Source organism: Oryzias melastigma, linkage group LG9 (genome assembly GCF_002922805.2).
Source record: "Oryzias melastigma strain HK-1 linkage group LG9, ASM292280v2, whole genome shotgun sequence".
In the NCBI taxonomy this organism is placed as follows: Eukaryota; Metazoa; Chordata; class Actinopteri; order Beloniformes; family Adrianichthyidae; genus Oryzias; species Oryzias melastigma.
The window spans coordinates 4,201,740-4,211,954 of record NC_050520.1 but is presented as its reverse complement, the minus strand read 5'-3'; positions in this window follow the sequence as shown (position 1 = coordinate 4,211,954).

The window sequence follows — 10,215 nt, the reverse complement described above, 5'->3', positions numbered from 1 at the left end:
ATTTTGCGCTGCAGCTCTTCGTGCACGAGGAGCGCCCGCGGTGCGTTCAGGGACCTCGTAGATTTCCTCGTATCAGCTTCATTCCCGCTCAACGGAGTCACGGAACTACTTTACCCGTGCCAGACAAAACTGTGCTATAACTTTACCCAAAAATCGGACGATGAGACCAGCAATGTGATCGGCTCGCTTTCCACTGGTAACATCTTCAAACCCGACACGCCGCTCCTCGACACCTGTGTCCGTCACATAACGCAGAACCAGAGCGAGCTGCGCTGCGTTACTCGCGTCTGTCGTCTCATCCACCATAACAGACACAAACAGGGCTTTAATAACTTCCCTTCTGATCTCCTCCGATCGCACTGATCAGGTTGTTTTGTCCACCAAACACGTCATTAGTGGACAGGTGGAAGTCTAAATCTGTGTCACTCTCTGTGATGACTTTCCTCTGTTTGTGGATCCAGCGCTTTCACCGCGCCCCCGAAATGAAGGTACCGCTAGTAGTTAGGACTGAAAGTGACGTTCAAATCCTTCTCCCGGTTGTGACAGGCTTGCTAGCTTCAGAGTTGTCCAGCTTTTCTTAAAAAGTCCGTCTGGAAAATGGCTTTGGCAGTAAAGCTATTAAATCCACTCGATGTATTTGCTGGTGCAGCTCCCTGAGTCGCTACAGATGCAGTTTGCTAGCTCTGCCTTGTACACTCTGACTATCCAATCAAAGCGCGTGAAAATGCTGACGTTTCCGTGCGCCTGCTAGCTGGCCTTCGTATCGCCTACTCCAAATCTGATTGGTTGAAGCAACAGTTTGGTCGACAATTATTTTATGCTACAGGGCCCGCAGAACTGATTGTGAAGGCCTCCGGGCAGATTTCTTTGACCCTAGCAACAAATGGTGCTGCAATGTGATTGGTTAATGCTTAAATAGGAAAATACACGTCTGGAAGCAGCGCAACCAGGGAGACAGCAATGAAAGGACGAAGACAGAGCATTTGGAATTATAGAATACGTATTCACGGAAATAAATAATAATTAATATCAGTCTGTGATTCAGATATTTTTATGCCAGCAGAGAAGGCCTTGCAGGCCCTGACGGCCCGCCACTGGCTTTCAGGAGTGTAGAATCTACGCTTTTTGGATCCTCCTGGAGACAGACGAGCAGAAGACCCAGAACTACAGGTTTGCTATGAATAGTTTCACTATTTGCTAAAAACTTACTCTGGTCTTTCTTAGTCAGTGTTTGTCCCCTAAATATTTTTGAGGTGAAAATGGGATTTGAAGTGCTAAAAAAAAAAAGCAAAAATATTAGCTACACTCCAAATTAGCCTAAAAATTGTAAGAAAGCCTAAATTAGCCAAAACAGCTAGCATGAAGCTAAAATATAAGCTAACTGCCAAATTTGCCTAAAAAACTGGTAAAATGTGTAATTTAGCCAAAAAAACTAGCATAAAGCTAAAATATTATAGTAGCTAAGCTTCAAATTTGCCTAAAAACAGTTTAAAAAAAAACAGTAATTAGCCAAAATAGCTAACCTGTGGCTAAAATATTAGCTAAACACCAAAATAGGCAAAAAATCTTTAGTACTGCCAAAATAATAATAATAAAAAAAACTATCTTAAATAAGCTGAAGAGCTATGGATGTCCAAAAAACATACGGAAGAGAAATAATAATAATAATGCTTTTAATAGAGAGAAAACACAGAAGGATTCATGTTTTGGCCTCTGTTTTGGATCAAATATTCTCTTAAGGATCAAATATTCTCTTAAGGATCAAGTAATCTCCGTCCTCCTTCCATTCATCATTTGGACTTTGGAGATAACTCTACACAATTTATCACATTTTCTGGATTTCTAAAGTCTGTTTATTTTCAAAACTCAACCATCACAGTAAATGACCAACATCAAAAACAAACTTATGGAAATTAAACTTCACACCAATAAAACGAAGAACTGGTGCAAACACAACCTCTCATTAACTAGATTGTGTTTATTTTTTTTCCGACCTTCAAGGGCCTTGTAGCTCCGCCTCCTGGTTTCCTCGCTCTTTGTGTCACAAACTCACACTGTTCTCATACATGTGAAAGCGCGGTAAACCTCTCCCTTCCTTCTCTCACACAAACTGCAATTATGTGATTAGGTTCACAAACAATCAGCACACAGAGCCGCTCACAATATTATCGGGTCTCACAGCTATATTGTCCAAACTCTCAATACTTGAGAGGAGACGCAGTCAAACGATAATAAACTTTGACAGCATCAAAGTCTCGTATAACCACTCATTATCTAGCTGGTGTTTGTCTTGCAAAGATATGCAGTGGGAACGAGGAGCGAGGAAGAGGAGCGTTAATGTCTGTGAGTTCTGCAGGAAAAACATGCTGGTGATGAGGAAGAGGCAGAAAGTCCCCTTCAGGCCGGGCCGTGACCTCAGACCGGTCCGGGCCAATCAGAAACCCCGCTAGGCAAACTTCACGTGGAGCAGTTTCATTCCCATGACTGGACCACAGATTTTACCCACAATCCCACAGGGTTGGAGAGCCGGTCTGTCCCAGCTGGTTCTGTGGTCTCCATGTCCCGTTTATCTCAGAGGGTTTCGGCGTCGGACCTCTGACCGCACAGACGGCAGGTGTGACAGCTCAGAAAACTGAGACTCATTTGAGAATAAATAAACAAACACCAGAATCTGTGTAAAATAATCAGAAAATAACTGAGTTAAGTAAAATGTGAAAAGCAAAGGAACAAAAGTTTTTACTGAGTTGTTTAATAAACTTTTGGGGAAAAAAGCATAGAAGTTTCTAAATAAACATTTTTGCCAAAAGTGGTTTTCAAATGATTTTCTTTTTTCCATCCAAAAACTGAAATAAAAATGACTCCATTCCAACGATCCGTGCGCTCATTTGTGTTGAAGCGTTTTTGACTCCCTGAGCGTTCATCTGTACAAACGTCTTCTTCTCATGAAGGAGGAAACGCCATCAACCACAGACGGCGAGAAGCACAGAGGACTGCGGGATCTGCTGATCTCAGCATTTGACTGAGGACTTTTCCCAAAAGCATCAACTGGACTATTTCTTGATTTGTTGTATTTAGACTGGAAAGGTCCGTTGATCCAGATGGAGTCCTGAGCCGTGCGTTTGGTCTGTCTTCAGATTCCCGTCAACCCAAAATTCTGCTCTGAACCAAAGTTTGTAAACAAAACCACATGATTGAGGATCTTATCAGGAATTATGAGGGCGGGGCAACAAGATGGTTAAGGTCAAGCATTGATCTTTTGGGTGTCCCCGACTTGCTGTTTTCTGACGTTCTGGCTGTTCCCGTTAAATCACGGGTCCCAAATCTCTGGGACACAAACTGGAACCGGTCCAGTACCGGGAAGCGGAGCCCACCGGTACACTAACCCAGTACCACTTTGCGTCCGGTGAGAGGTTAGGGTTGAGTACTGGCCGCGACCGGTACCGCGTCCCAAAGGTGGTGGTTTTCAAGCTGTGATGCAAAACAGAAATCTCTGGTGGATGCCAGTCTGAGTGCGGACCAAATGCAATCTTCAGGACTAGATCTGGAACAAGTTAAATTGACTCGGTCCAGCCGGACGGACTTTCCCAGCCTGAACACACCATTAATAAGCCTGCATCCAACCTGCTCCGTATCTGTCAGCGTCTCTCTGCTTATATCCCAAAAGGCCCAGCTAAGGTGGCTGTTTTTGTCCAGTTGTTCCACTCCGAGCATAGAGCCTATTCAGGCTGAGGAATCTCAGAGCAAACTGGAGCTCAATCTGATTAGAAACAAACTGAGACCACCTCGAAAAATGTGTCAGAGAGCGATCCCTGGTCCCAGTCCGGAGACTGCTTGGGGGTATTCAGAATGAAAATTTGGTTCGAATTATTGGGGGAAACGGACTGTGGTTCACTTTACATGAACCAACTGTGTCCAGTCTGAACACGCCCTTTAATTCATTATGTTTCAGGTGCTGAAGACATTCTTCACCTGCAACCGGACTGGTTTGGAACAGCACAAAGCAGGACAAAAAGAGGGAGGAGCAATCATCCGACCGCTCCATCCGGATCGAGCTCCTGACCAGGAGAGCACAGACAGCCCAGTCTCAGTAAAATGCGTACATATTCCACGATTTGGGAAATACCGTGTATAATATACGCCAAAACCGGTTTTTGCGTGCATATAATACGCGCGGTCCTAAACGTGTTAAAATGTGTTTTCCACGTTTGACACGTCCCCTGGTGGAGGCGTGAGCATCACAGACAGCCCCACAAACGATCAATTTGCTTTTCTAACACTAACCATAACCGTAATCCTAACCTTAACCAGGAACAACGTCATTTAGAAAAGAGCCCGAGGATTTCTGACCACGTGATCAAAACGAAACCTAAAAAGCCGTGTATATTGTACGCCGGCGCCACCTATACTCTACCATTGCGTATCATATGCACACAAAAAGCGTGTTTGGCGTATATTATACACGGTATTTCAGAGTGCAAAGTCGTGGAATATGTTCGCATTTTACTGCGACCGTGTTGGCACAGAAGATACTGAAGGACCTCAGTCATCCCAACAACAGACTCTTCTCTCTGTTGAGGTTAGGAAGAGGCATGAAAATGTACATGACAAATAAACATTGAAATTGATCGTTAATTGAGGAGCAAATGAACTTTTTAGCAAAAGAGGTTTTTCCTTCAGGAAATCTGAAGTTATCAGTTTCATTCTGACCCAGATTGAGCCTCAACAATATGAAGCTAAATCGGTGCCAATATTATTTGATACCCAAATAAATCAAATTGCAAAAAAATATTGGTTTTATGTCATAAAAATTGAAAATGTCCGAAACTTTTTGTTATTCTAAAATAAACTTAATTATTTTCAGCTTCAAATTTTCTGCTTTTTAGGTTTGAAAACTTTTGTTTTCAGTTTCAAATCTTTTTTCCCTTTCAACTCAGAAAATAGCAGTAATGTCTGTACTATCATAGTCTGAAGTTGTCCCAAAACGGTTGTAAAAAGCAGAGTTTTTTTGCGTACAAACCCCGCATCCAAAACACTGTTTTAGCCATTCGGCCACAGGAGATAACTGGGGCATTAGCAGAGTTTTAGCCATTTTATCGAAGCATCAGGACATCATCGATGTCGTAAATAAGACGACACTTTGAACCGGCTAGAACTGTGTTTTGGACGCGCGCTTTGTACGCCATAAAACTCTGATTTTTTACACCAAAAACAGAACATTTGAAGCTGAAAATACCTACGTTTATTTTAGAATAACAAAAGGTTTTGGACATTTTACTTTTTTTTTTTTTACTAAACATCAATCAATTTGATTTATTTGGATTTCAAATAATATTTGCCCTAATTTAGCTCCATACAACATGAGTAAAACCTCCACTTGTTCTCGTGGGATAAAACATCAGAACAGGACAACGTTCAGTTCATCAGGATTTAAAGAAACTTCTTTGGCTCCACCTCGGTTTGACAGTCTTTGGCTCGTCGCCGCTCATCATTAAAGGGAACATTCCAGTAAAAAGAAGAAGAGCTGCCACATTCAGAGCAAACCTGAGGGGGTGCAGCTGGGAAAGTGACTGTTGGTGGAGCAGGAAATGATTGCGTTTAATTTGTGGAGTCACCGGGTGACTTCACCAGCAAAAAATCTGGCAGCAGCTGTTCAATATTTGTGCCTAGAATGTATTTTTTTTATTTAAAGACTCGTCCCATATTTGATTCTTCATAACTCAGAACTTTTGCGTTTTACAAGCTTGTTTTTATGTTTGACTGGAAGTCTGCGTTTGATTTGTGATGGAAAAACAGTTTAAAGTTCCTCTGGGAATCAAGCTGAAATGATGGAGGAAAACGGCTCAGAATCTAAATAAAATAAAAAAAGAAAGAGGAAAAAGAATAACGCAGAGGAGAGGTGATCCCATCAAAGGCAAAATACAAAAAACAAAGTTTAAAAAAGTGAATTTAAATGATAAATCAGGGGAAGTGAGGTGGAACTGCTCCCCCCTGGGAAATCCCAATAAGGGAAAGGCCACATGTTTCCCAAACTCACTTAAACAGATTTATTCCGGGCTATGATAATGTTTTAAGTAACATATAATCCCCTTGAGAAGCTTCTTCATCCTGTAATCACAGCCTCTGATATTACTGTTAATGTTCACGTTCTTCTGAAAATAGCTGCAGCGTGGAGACTTCACACGGCGAGAACACGGCGCGTGAACGCTGAGCAGTCTGCAGCGGGAGGCTCAGCCCTCCGCAGCAATTATCCAATATTTAGGGAACAAAGGAATGGTGTTTTCTGCCTGGGAACGCCGGCTGGGAGGTGTGGCTCACGACATCTTAAGCCACAACAAGATGAATGTCTTTTCTCAAAGGCAGCTCTGCTCTGAGGGGTTTGGACGATGTGGGCTGTTTGTGCAGTGAGAAAATGTGAAAGAAAACTTTTTTTTACCAATTTATTCTCAGGGTTTTGAGCTTCTCATTCACTCATCTTTGAAGCTGAGAGCTCGTTGGTGGAGTAGATGTGCGAAAAATAACGATTTTTAGAGTTCATAAAGAGAAAAAAATGTGTTTACATTAATATGTAATATTTTAATCATTTGTTTAATCCCAGATTATCTCCAAGAAAAACTTCCTCACTGGAAAAAATTAAGTGCAAATATTGTATGTTTGAGTGGAAAAATCTGCTAATGGAACTATAGAATTTGTCTTGGTAAGATTTCTTAAAATAAATAGCGTTTTCCTGCCCTTTAAGAAGAATGAAATCATGAAATTTGGTGTAAACATTAATATTTAGGTACAATGTCTTAAAATAATCATGTGTTTTGTGTCTAAGGACGTTGTTTATACACCCCCCCCATATATATCCTATTTTAAATAACAGTCAGTCTTCATTTCTAGATCATAATCAACTTAAAGTAAGACTAGAGTTTCACATTTTAAGATTAATTTGTCTAAAAATAATATGTATGAGCCAAATAAAATGTATGTTTAAAACATTAAGTAAATAAATGATCTCATTAGAGATACTGCGTAATACAAGGTAAATACTAAAAGACTTGGTGAGATTTGGTGTGTTTGACATCGAGGATGGAGGTGCGGTGGTTAAGGTGGTCCTGAAGTTTAAATCACATCAACACAAAAACGTTTTAAAGATCACAACGGCAACTCAAAAGACAAAAGAAATGAAAAAAAGACATTTTACAAAATACTAAATTACAGAAAGCAAAACTTGAAGAACAAAAATAAAAATCATTTCTAAAAAAACAAAAGAACCTTTTCAGGTTTCCGTGAAAAAGAAAAAAGCATTTCAGAAATCAAAAGTAACTTACAGAAATGAGTACAATATATATATATATAAAAAAAAAAAACGAAACATGACAAACCAGAAAAAGTCGGTGCTGTGGGACATCACTGACTGGACGAAGATGTTTGTCCATCATTTGAACTGAACATTATGTGACATAAAGTGAAACTGAATCTCATTTTCCAATCAGTTTCTCATTTTCTAAGAATCTTATTTTTGTTTCCTAAAATGTTTTCTTCTTTATCTCGTTTTGGTTTCTGGAATTTTGTTTTGCTTTCTAAAATATAATGCTGTTTATTATATATATTTGTCTTGCTTTTTTACTTGTCGGTTTGACCTTTAAAACATTTTTGCTTTGATTGATTTGCTGATGCGATTTGTACTTCAGGGCCACCGTACATTGGGACAGAGAATCAAAGTCCTGAAAGTTGACAGAAGCAGTTTGATAAACGACCTGAAACGTAGCTTAAGACAAATAACTGAACTTAAAGTGACAAAACTCCAACATCAAGTTCAGGATGAAAAGATTTCTTAAAGACCAACTCAAAGGAAAATGTTGTTTTTTTCATATTCTTGTGGCATTTTCTGATGATGGAGGACCAAAATAAAGAAAATTCAGCTTAAAATATCATTTCTGAATATTTCTTTGTTCATGTTATGAATCAGGAGCAGATGAAAAAATGTTTGAAAAAGATGAATTTGTGACATAGAAAATCAGCTGGGCGGGGCCACACGCTTCCTGCTCCGCCCCTTTCTGATCCACTTACAGACAAATAGATCCATGAACGTCTTTGTTTTCCTGGTCTGAGCTGGATCAGAACTGTACGGCTGGATAGAAACGATACTGCTGGATATCCTGTTGCATCAGTAATGTTAGGTTGGGGGTGTGACGGGATGTAAGCTGACGGGAGAATGTGTAGAAAAGAGCGTTCAGGGTGATGGGAAGAGGGGCAGGGGTGCTCCATGTCAGTGGTCCCACCCATAATTTAAAGGTGAATTTCTGATGAACTCCTACCACTCTGAAGAAACTTTCTCTGAGAAAATGTCAGTCTTTATGATTTTGTCTAAAAACAGCATCACTGTAATTAAAAGACGATCAGGAAAGCTTTGAAAACAGATCAGAAGATAATCAGAGTGGGTCTTCAATAACCTTTGGGGAGGGGATAACTAACACAAACCAGCTGTGATGATCAAACATCTGAAACTGACGTAAATAAAAACAGAAAACTAAATGACTAAACAACAACAACAAAGGAAGCTGAACTCACAAAAGGCAACAATCTTTGAAAATAAAGTCATAAAGTCATTTATTTTTCTAACCAGACTCTGAGGTGAAGCAGAGAGCGCTCTGACAGCAGCCGCAGACGAGGAATGAGGCAGCAAACGGCGGGACAACCTTGTGTTGGAGTTTAATTCAATCTCCTGGTAAACAAAGGGAGGAAGTGGCGCTGTGTGACTGGTTTGCAGTGACTTCCTGTTTGTGATTTTGTGTCCAAAAACAGAACCGGGGTCTCTGGACCTCCCACGACTCCTGCAGCCGAGGCTGGGGAACCTGTGACCCGCTGTGTCTGGCTGTCATACATTGTGCTCACACGGCCACATGCGCATTGGGTGCCACAATACTGGGAAGCAGCTGCAGGCGACATTAAAGTGACAAAAGAGCTCTCTGCTGACGGCCTTCAGCCGCTACCCACTGGAATCAGATCAACACCTCTTCAGAGACTCCATTTTTGTTTTTGTCGATTTTCAGAGAGTTATCATTATGAATAAATACAATTCTTTATGAGGATCAGGTCATAAATTTCATTCCAAATGCAGTCAGGTTTCAACGCCACCTTTTATTTTGAAAGGGCCCCATCCCAAATGACATATAGGAAAGGATGAGTGCTGCTTTTCTCTTCTTTCCACCAGTTTGTAATCAGATAGCTTCTTCTCCCACCTCTTCCTGTTGGATAAAGTTTATCATTGGGCAGCAACAAGCTGAGTTTCCAGCAGACTGGATTACGTTTTCCTTTTCGTTTTGTTCCACATGTGACAAACAGAATCATCTGGAGCTTTTAATCTTTAAGAAATCATCTCAAATTGTGCAAACTAATTGGTTACATTGATCTCCACAGTTTCTCCACAGAAGCCACTGGGTCAAATTTGTTTTTTATTTTGATTATTATTTTAATTTTTTTATTTGAACCATATGCGATCTCAACATTTTTGTTTACCTCCCGTGTCCTGCGGGTCAAAGATGATCCATAAGACAATCCTTGTACATTAGTGATCTACAGCTTTTATGGAAAGCTTTCTAAAGATGAAATCTGAAGTTGGAGAACCATAAGATAAGCTGTTTATTTATTTTTTGACAACTTTTTAAGATGCTCCAAGAATTAAAGACCTAGAAGAAAATAGTTTCTGAGTTCTCCAGGGTTAAATTATGCAGAATTATTTATAAAGACCCATTAAACCTTTAATATTTTTACTTTATTTCTGGTTGAAGTCCCAATCTGATCATCTTTTGATCCATTCTCAGTGTTTTCTCTGACATAGTTTCTGCAGAGCAGCTGGACTTCATTAGAAATTCACCTCTGAGTTGTGGGCGGGACCATTGGTACAGAACAACCCCGCCCCCTTCCCTTCCCTGTTACTGAGAGCTCTTTGTTTACATGCTCTCCTGATGGCTAACAGCCCTTCACACACCAAGCTATTTTAAGATTAATTTTCCTTATTTCTGTCCTCTATCATCAGAACAGAGAACACATTTTTTATCTGAGTGGATCTTTAAAACTTTTGTGTCTTTTTGTGAAACATTTATCCAAAATAAGTCAATGTTCAGTACAACTGAAGGGTCTTTTTTGTGTGTGATTGTGCGATAAAAAAGAAGAATTTGAGACTGAAAAGTGACTTTATGTTCTCCTGACAAGAAGAAAAAAATATCC